The following is a 9,567-nucleotide window of genomic DNA, read 5'->3' on the forward strand; positions in this document are numbered from 1 at the left end:
TCATTTCTAGACATCACTCCAGAGTCACTCTTACTGACAAACAGCTGCTTACTGCCTCCGAGTTCAGACTATTTATTTACTACAGGTGAAGCAAGAGTGGAACAAAGGTGGATTTGAGCGTCATGAGGAGGTGGCACTGCACCTGATTTGTAAAAGTGGTGTCAGAGAAGAGTTTTAAAATGACGGGGTTGTCATCCATCTTCAGACAGACTGTGTTTTGTATGCTCTGACATAATCCAGCATGTGCAGACCACTGTTCAACAGCTACTATTTTAAAGTCACGTTCCCCTTACTTGGACTGAAGATTACATGTCTTCAATTGTATGCTCACTTTTTGTAAACAAATGTAATCACCCTGTTATCATACTATGGTTACTGAAGATGTTCAGCTGGATTTCTTTCATAACTAGGATTTAATCTCCATTGTTCCTCCTCCATCTCAAGTTTGACAGTCTGCTGGAAGAACCTTTCTAGTACCACAAAACAAACTTTCCTAGGGAAGCCGAGCAAAATCATACCCCCTAAAACTGATGTTGGTTTAATTTTCTTTTTTTTTTAAAAAAAAAAAAAGGGAACCACAGCCCTCATTTGCTGGGCCATTAGCACGTTTCACAAAGCTTTACCTGAACTTACAGAACAACCAAAACAGGCTGGATGTTTTAGCTTCTAGAACCACAGAAACCATAGTCCCTCCTGCCTTTAATTATGATGTCTGCTGCTTCAAGAATCACTTACAACCAAACTTGACCCTGCACACCAGATTGTTTTTCCTTTTCAAACTTTTATGATGGTTTCCTCTGGAGCCACAAAGGGTTTTAAACCTGCAAACAGACTTTGATGTGTAAAATCTGTGCAGTTCCACTTTAAGTAATCACCAAAGTTATTACAATTTATCCTGAGGGAGACATTACTGTCTGCACCAAATTTCATGGAAATCCATTTCATAGCTGTTAAGACACTTCACTCAAAAGTACAAAACCTCTCAGTGGTGCAAGAGGAAAAGTCAAGGGATTGCCAAAGTCATTACAAAACTTTGTCTGGGAATATCTATACAAAAACAAAATGTTTGTATCAGCCTGTTCAGTAGATGTTGAGATATTTCACTGGATGAGTGAAAAGTTTGAACTGCTTGAGCTAGAGAAAGTCAGGGAGCATTAAAGTCACTAGGATTCATCCTCTGGGAACCGTGAATATCTGTACAAAATTTCATGCTAATCCATCTAATAGCTGTTGAGACATTTCAATTAGGAGTACTGACCAAGAACAAGACTTAAATTGGCTGACTGAGAGACAGACATCCCCATCCCATGTTTCTTCTATATAAACCTTTCGAGGCATATAAAACAACTCCACATTTGCTGGAATTACAACATGATATCACAACATGCAAGCAAAACCTATCTGCTAGCACTGAAGCTTGTCAGCATTTTAAGACTTCAAGAGAAATAAATTCATACTCATTGCAGGTCCTCATTGCAGGTCCTTATAGGCAAAGTGTCACACCTTGCAAAATATAAATCAGACAGCCCACTTTATAGTACTTTATTTTATGTGATTTAACACCCACTCCCCATGTCAAAAATTAGGCTACCTGATGGGGAGCACATTTGACACGTCAGCCGAAAGCATGGGGATGAAGAGGAACAGACATGGAAGAACTACAAAGGAAACGGAGATGTGTAATGAAAGAATAATGAAGAGAACAGATTAGAAGTGGAGGAGGAGGGGAGCACTTTAATTCCAAAGTCAGGGGATGGGTAACACATAGCCCTGGGGAGTAACAGCAAAGTACTGGTAGAGCAGGAAAAAAAGAGTCGGAGAGACAGAAAGTAAAGGTAGCTGTGATCTTGTATGACATCTCATGTTTGTGAAGAATGAATGAAAGGTGCACTGAAGCTCCATCTGTCTTCCTCCTATGATTCTTTGATCTATCCCTTTGTTTCAATTTCTCTTTCTACATGCACACCACATCTCTGTCCACTCTAATCTCTCCATGTATCTTTATTACCCCTTCCACTCCACTCCAGCTTTCATTCTGTCTCCTTCTCTTTCTTGGATGCTTTCCTCCTGGCCGAGCGATAAACACACAGCTGTTTTCCAGGCACTGACAACATAGCGGTGCGTGAGTCACAGCGCAGGATTAGTGCAATGATATAGCTATTCTCTTGGAATTCAGTGATATGGTGATAACTTAGATTTACTGCCAAATGGCTCAGAAGATGAATAGACCCAACAACAGAGGCACTAAAATGAATTAATGATTATTATTCATCCTGACATCATTTTCTGTTCTTTATCCGATTGGTTTCAGTGCCTTAAATGTAATAATGGATCACTCATTGGGCAAAGTAGTACAAATTTCAAAAATTTGTGCTCTCTAGGCAGTGAGCATATTGGTTGTAATGGGATCAAATGAGCTATTGGTCTTTGTTTATGTCCCCTGCAGAGTTGTCTTTTAAATGTGTGTTTTTTGCCTGTCACAGTGGATTTCTGCCTGATTGGGTGCCAGACACAATACCACCCACTCTGATAGTAACTCAGTGGGAAGAATTTCTGTCATGCTCACTGCAGACAAGGCCAAGAAACAAGAAAATGCAGTATGGGAGTCCAAGCCACATATCCGCCTCTGTGCCTGTAGAGCCGGTCTGGCATCATAAGAGGTCATCTGTGTGGTCAACTCCTGGCACCAGAGTTAACATACTCATCCTCGAGTTTTACCCATGGTTTTAAAGGGGAAATCCAGCCAAGAGAATACCGCCCATTCACTCTTTCTATGGTATTGTACAGTTTTATTTTGTGATTTGAGCTGATTTCTTTTTAAAAGATTGCAGCGATAATGTAGTGTACATAAAATCCCAGAGCTACTCCACAGACTGTGAATAAGGACACCACTCCTACAACACAATGATAAAAGCCATGGTGATTAAACTGGGATACGGGCACAATGATTCACAGCTGTAAGCCCTTCATTCAAATAAAACTCATGTAGCTTCATATCTCAAAAAAAAAAAAAAAAAAGTCTGATCCCCTCAAGTCGCTCACTAATTCTGAGTCATTGAGTTGTTCCCAGCTTCGCAAAATACAATTTTCAGCACAGCACAAATAATGCGTTTTATAATTCTGTTTGTCTATTCCAATTTCACTATTTGTACTGTGGGGCTCATGAGGAAAAGCACTATAATCCGCTGAAATTTGTCTTGCTTTTGCACAGGTTTTGTTTTAGGAAAAGGACTTTTACATCAGGGTCAATCATTTTCCTCATCCATTTTCAAACAGCATGAAAATCAGTTAGTGAAAAGCAATTTTCAGTTAAGCAATCCATAATGCTACCCGCACCGTAATGAGAGAACATGAAAAAACATCAATGTAAACTTTATGTTGCCATGAGCACAACATAAACTAAGCTTATGGCAATATTCTTCCCTTTAGAGACACTCAAAAAAGAAAATCTTCAATAGCCAACATTAACAGCATTGTTATTTAATTTAACGTTATATCAGGTGTAGAAAACCTTATCTTCTGCTTACTAATTTCTTTACTACGGCACTCCCTAATTCATATAGTGTATTCTTCCTGACAGTCAATCTGATATAAAAGTACAAATGGAAACTTATCTACTAAAAAAAGGCTGTAAAAAGAAACAGCATTAACATCTTAATGAGCTTTAACAGCAAGACCACATAAATGTGAGATAGATATATATATATATAGATAGATAGATACTTTATTCATCCCCAAGGGAAATTCACAATGTGACTTTCCTACAAATCCTAAATTTAATATAGTAATTCTATTTATGCAGCTGACTCTTCTGTACTCTTGAACCACAGATGGCTTTTCTTCAGATGTCTTTATTCTGTATTGCATGTAAATGTAGCGTTCAGAAGAAAATTAATTAGGAATAAGCTCCTTGCCTTCAAAGTCTCCAGTGTCTCTGCACTGCACTTTCTGTTGCTTACAAACACATTAACACTCACAGTCCTCCATGGCCGCTGGGCTGTGTGGACTTTATCATGCCTACACCGACTCGACGTTGGTGTCATCTCTGCGCTCAAACCTGCAGGCATTGAATACAAATACATGAACCATTTTATAGAATATTAATCATCCTTCACCACTGAATGAATTGCAGGCAAGTGCAGTTTCTCTGTGCTCGCCCCGGGGTTACAATGGGAATATGAAAGTGTTAGCGCCGCTGTCAAACTTAAATGGCGTAGTTATATGTTTGAATGTTTGAGCACATTCTTATTTGCATGTTTACGCTATCCTGGTGGGTTTCCCGATGTGACCTAAAGCAATGTTATCCTGTTGTTTGAAAGCCCTTTTGCTGTGTACGCACTACAGATGGCTGAAAGTTGGTGTTTTAACCCACCACCTCTGTTCTTGAATTTCCCTCAGGATCAATAAAGTATCTATCTATCTATCTTTCAAATCTACACATTCTGTAACCATTTTAAGAGCAATGGCCTTTTCAAAATTAGATGTTCAGCGTTAGAAGACACCTGCACTGACAGATATGGATCACACTGTGTGATACAACTGAAGTTATCCAACAGAAATTAGATAAAAAATCATTTATTGTTTTTATTATGAATTTTTTTGCAGCTTGTAAATACACTATATAGACAATAGTATCCAGACATGCCTCTTTATGGGGCTGTTATTCAGGGATTGAGCTCGGCTCCTTAAATCTTAATGCTTCAGCATACCAAGACATTTTGGACAACGATATGCTTCCAACTTTGTGGTAATAATTTGAGGAAGGCCCGTTTCCATTCCAACTATAACTGTGCCCCAGTGCACAAAAAGACATGGTTGGATGAGTTTGGTGTGGAAGAACTTGACTGGCCCACACAGAGTCCTGATCTCAACCCCGTCATCCCACTTTGGGATGAACTGGAACAGAGATTGTGATTCAGGCCTTTTGGTCCAACATCAGTGTCTGACCTCACAAATGCTCTACTGCATGAATGGGCAAAAATTCCCATAGAGACACACAGAAAAATCTTGTGGAAAGCCTTGCCAGAAGAGTGGAAGCTCCTATAGCTGTCTATGTATTTAGAATGCGATGTCATTAAAGGCTCTGTTGGTGTAATGGTCAGGTGTCTCATTACTTTTATCTATAGACTGTATGCAGAGAATATGGATGTTTTTGAATCCAGGATTGATGTTTGGAGAGACTTCAAATACCAATCAAGGCAACAGTTCATTATCCCAAAGCACTTCTTGGCAAACTACTTGAGTATCTCTCATGTCTTAAGATAATTTGGGACCTGGTGCAGAGGTTTTTAAAACTAGACAAGATGGTCACCTTTAATCAATTTAAATCTCTGTTTGAGTTACAATTATGTGCGTTTATATGCACCAGACAGAAGACTGATCTGTTTTTTCACCTGTGTCCGCATGTGTGTGTGTCTGATTGACCATCTGTGTGTGTCCAGTGAAGCCTGAACCATTACATCTCTTTTGATGGGGCTCCCCACAACGGGGGCCAAGAGCAGGCCATCCCCTGAGACGCATGGTCCCAGGCTGTGGTTCTCTGTCACACTCACACAATCTGATTGATCTACTGACCAGCACACCAATTATCAACTATCTTTTCCTCATGTCAGTTTCCAGCATCATCTCCCTCACTCATCCCTTTCCATCCAACTGATATTCTCCCTCTCATCTATCTCATCCTATTTCACCACACGTCCACTCCCCTCTCTCTGCCTCTCCACCCCCCCGCTTGCCCATAATGGGGGGTAATTACGGCATTACAGTCACAATGACTGTGCAGTGGGAGCTGAGGAACTGTGACACACGCTCACGCACCACGGCCAAGTGTTGCCATCAATACGGACTTCTGTGACTCCACAGGAGGGCATTAGGAGGGAAAGTGGGGGAGAATGGGGGAAGGAAAAATGAGGGAAGGTGGGGGGGGGGGGGGGGGCAAAATAAGAGCGATCGCGAAGAAAGACAGCAGTAGGTGGCTGTCAGAGGTGTGGAGACTCAATTAGTGTAAAAGGAGTGGGAAGGACAGGAAAGAAGATGTGGGCTGCTCAGAAGTTCCAGAAAATGAAAGAAGAGAGTGCAGCCAAGATCAAAAAAGAAAATGCTTGAGTAAAGGGAAAGAGAGGGAAAGGCTGATGTGTTTCAGACTGCAGCAAATCGACCCTGGACAACAGAAGGACAGAGGAAAAGAGGAAGGAGACTGGCCAGAAAGACAAAGGTTTCTGTCAATAAAAGCAAAAGTGAGCACTTGCGAGCTGATGGGGCCCCTTTGACCGGCTCTGCAGTTTTTCCTGCCTAGCTGAGAAGACTGCTTGGCATGATGAGATTTAATGCAACACTGCAGTGGGCTGCCAAAGGGTGGCAAAGCTGTTTATCATGCTGCTGTGGCGAAGGTGAAGAACTTTCACTTACACTAATGTCTAGCTGATCTCTCCCACATAAGAGAAGCAGAATGCATTTTTTTTATGAACTGTGATTTTAAGAGGAACAGGCTTGGAAACACTGCATTTCAAGGATCAGACAATGACAATGGCATTAAAGATTAAACAGCCATATTAAGTGGTCAGTGCATTTTGTTACACTTCATTGCCTCCTTATGAGCGAATCACTTCTGCTGCTGAGCTTGCCCTTTTAAATCGATCGAAATCTGGTTTGGTAATCAATTGGCAGCAGATGGTTTTAGTCTAAAATGGCATTCAACTGAAAGCTGAGTGGCTGGTTACACAGCACTCGAGTGCATTAGGGCTCATGTCCCACGACAATAACATCAGTTACTGTGTATGTTTGAGAGCATGGATGCTGTGGGTGGCTCATGTGACTGCCCAAAGTCCAAAACAATCCTCCATATTCATCGGTCATCAGTCCAATGTGACTCAGCATCTACCGCTAAACAGAATGATGTCATTGGCACAAGCCTGGCTGTTGTGTCACTGATGACCTCATGATCAATCGTCATCGCCATCAGGATCTGAGGGAGCACTTGACCTTGGGCTGAGAGGAAAAAAGATCGTTTCAGATCATATTGTGGTTGAAGGCACTCAAGTGGGAATTCTGTGAAACTGAGTCTTTGTTTTTGGTTTACTGACTTGGTTGTTCAAGGACCGAATTAGCTTTGTGTAATTCTGTACAGTGCTTATTATTCAAAAGAGAACATACTGAAGGTTTCCAGCACCTAAAGTGCAAAAAACACATAGGCCTCTTAGCGATTCACAAAATTTTCTATTCTGCAGTTTCTGTGCTGTTTTTCAATTCACACAAGGTCACAATGAAATATTTAAGCATTAAATCAGCTTGAATCAAAGAGAGCAACTGTCATTCATCTTCATGTTTCTAAGAAATGCTTTTATGCAGATGTCTGGTAATTGTACCTCAAAATACTTAAATAAATTCTGGGTCTATTGCTGAAATGATTGCAGTATTCCTTTAACTTCACTTATATCTGGCAGACAACCAGCCATGCTTTTGTTGCTCTATTTTGTCTGAAACTAGTGTACTTTGATCGTATAGTGACCTTCTGTTTGATTGATGAACTGTTTTCTTGCTATTTTGTCTTATTTTTGTTCTTGTCCACCTGCCCCATGCTCCCCTTCTCCTGCCCATCTCTTGTCTGAATGTATGCTTTAGAAAAATTCAACTCTTGCTCATCTGCATGCACATCGCCTTGGTTCCAGCTGTGAGCACAGGATTGAAATGGAAATGGGAAGGCGCAAAGGAGCAGATTACGCTCCTCAAACGCGTGCACTGCCTCCTGGCTGGCCCACCAGCTGAGTAGAGAGAGAAAAAAGAACACGGGTTGGTGGGTGGGTGCATGATGGGGGCTAAGAGGGAAATTGTAGGAAACAGAGTTAGACAGCAACAAATTGAGGAGCAAACGAGGAAGAGAATGTTTGGTATAAAACATTTTGGGCAAAACATAAAGAGGGCAGGCCTTGGGGAATAATCTGCTCTGGAAGAACTGAAAAATGGTGTGAGCTCAAATGGACCAGACAAGATTTATGCAAATAAGTCAGACCTTAAACTTCAGTAGCTGCTTTAAAAAGGCATACAGGCACTCGCCGAAAGAGCTGATTAACTGCGAGGGTAACTTTATACACTGTGTTACAAGAAGTACAGAGACACTTTTGATACGCATGCAAGGTTTGTCTGGCTGGTGTCAGAAGTGAAAGGACACTTTATGCATTGTGCTGAGGACCATGCAAGTGAAGTGTGTTGGAGAGAATTGACCGTGATGGGAAAACCAGCATAAAGGTATTACAAAATGGCACGATAAGATGAGAACCGACTGTTTTTAAAGACAATTCTTGATTTTAGTGAAACTGATTGCGTGGACATAGGATGGATCTTCTTTTCAATACAATCGAAATACTGAGATGAACTTCAGTTTTACACATACTTTCCAAATGTCAGCTGGCCTGCCAGTTTGGCAAATCGCTATTCATGAGATTCCTGTGTCCTGGTGCTACAGCAGAGTGGTGAGTATTGACCTCAGCTGCATAGCCAGATGGGAGAAAGAGGATGAGAGAGGGAGAGAGAGAGTAAGAGAGAGAAAACTGTATAATGGAAAATGAAAAATGAAATAATGAGAAGGGAAAATGAGACAGAGAAACCAGGAGAACAATTTCTCTATCAGGACCCACAGAGGCGTGACCCTGTGCCCTGCGGCTCGCCTGTATTCGGCAGGCCCAGAGGCTAGTGCATAACGTTGTGCCAAACCTCTGCCACAGCAGGACCTACTCGTCAAATTAAATGCCCTCTCAGGAGATGGGTCCCTGTGGCGTACCTGGATTTCCATGGAAGAACAATCCGATTTCTATGACTGTTGTCAACGGTCAAATAAAGCATTTGGTCTGAGTTTCTTTCTCACCCTGAAGTCACAAATTCAACAGGTCCCAAATGGAAACTAATCCACGGCTCACAAACCAGAGCAAGTGGAACATATTGCATCTGGTCTCATTATATGAAATGGGGAAAAGTAATGCTGATTTCTCGTGAAAAGCAGAGAAAATGCACAATCTGCATTTGCACTGGTTTAAAAAAGAAATAATATTTATTCTTGGCAATGACAGAGCAAACGGAAGAGCTTGTTTTGATGGAGAACTGTGGGTAAAGAGAAGAGGAAGCTTTGAAAGCAGCTCAGCAGTTAATTAGATTTCTGCTAACACAACCTCACCTCTCTGTCACACTGTTTTTGCAGGCACACATCTACACAGGCAGCGTGCTACCATTTTTTCTCTCGCATACACCCTTTCCCTGTCTCTCCTCAGTCTGACACACACACACACACGTATGCACAAGGCAGACAATAGTTCATTGGTAACAGCGAAGGATAGGCAAGTTTATCTATTCAAGGAGGACAGATACACAAACAAAAACCCACTGACAGACTGAAGGTGTCCTGAGTCCAAGGACACATATTTGTCTAGACAACTGAGTGTCTGGAATGAGTGGCAAAGGATGAAAAAAAAAAAAAAAATCAAAAGGAAAATGCAGAGATGGAGTCATGCAGTCAGTGAGGGAAAAAAAATCAGGCAAGTGAAAGGAAAAAGAAAAATATTGCAAGCACAAAGAATG

This window comes from Scatophagus argus, chromosome 9 (assembly GCF_020382885.2).
Source record: "Scatophagus argus isolate fScaArg1 chromosome 9, fScaArg1.pri, whole genome shotgun sequence".
NCBI lineage: Eukaryota > Metazoa > Chordata > Actinopteri > Scatophagidae > Scatophagus > Scatophagus argus.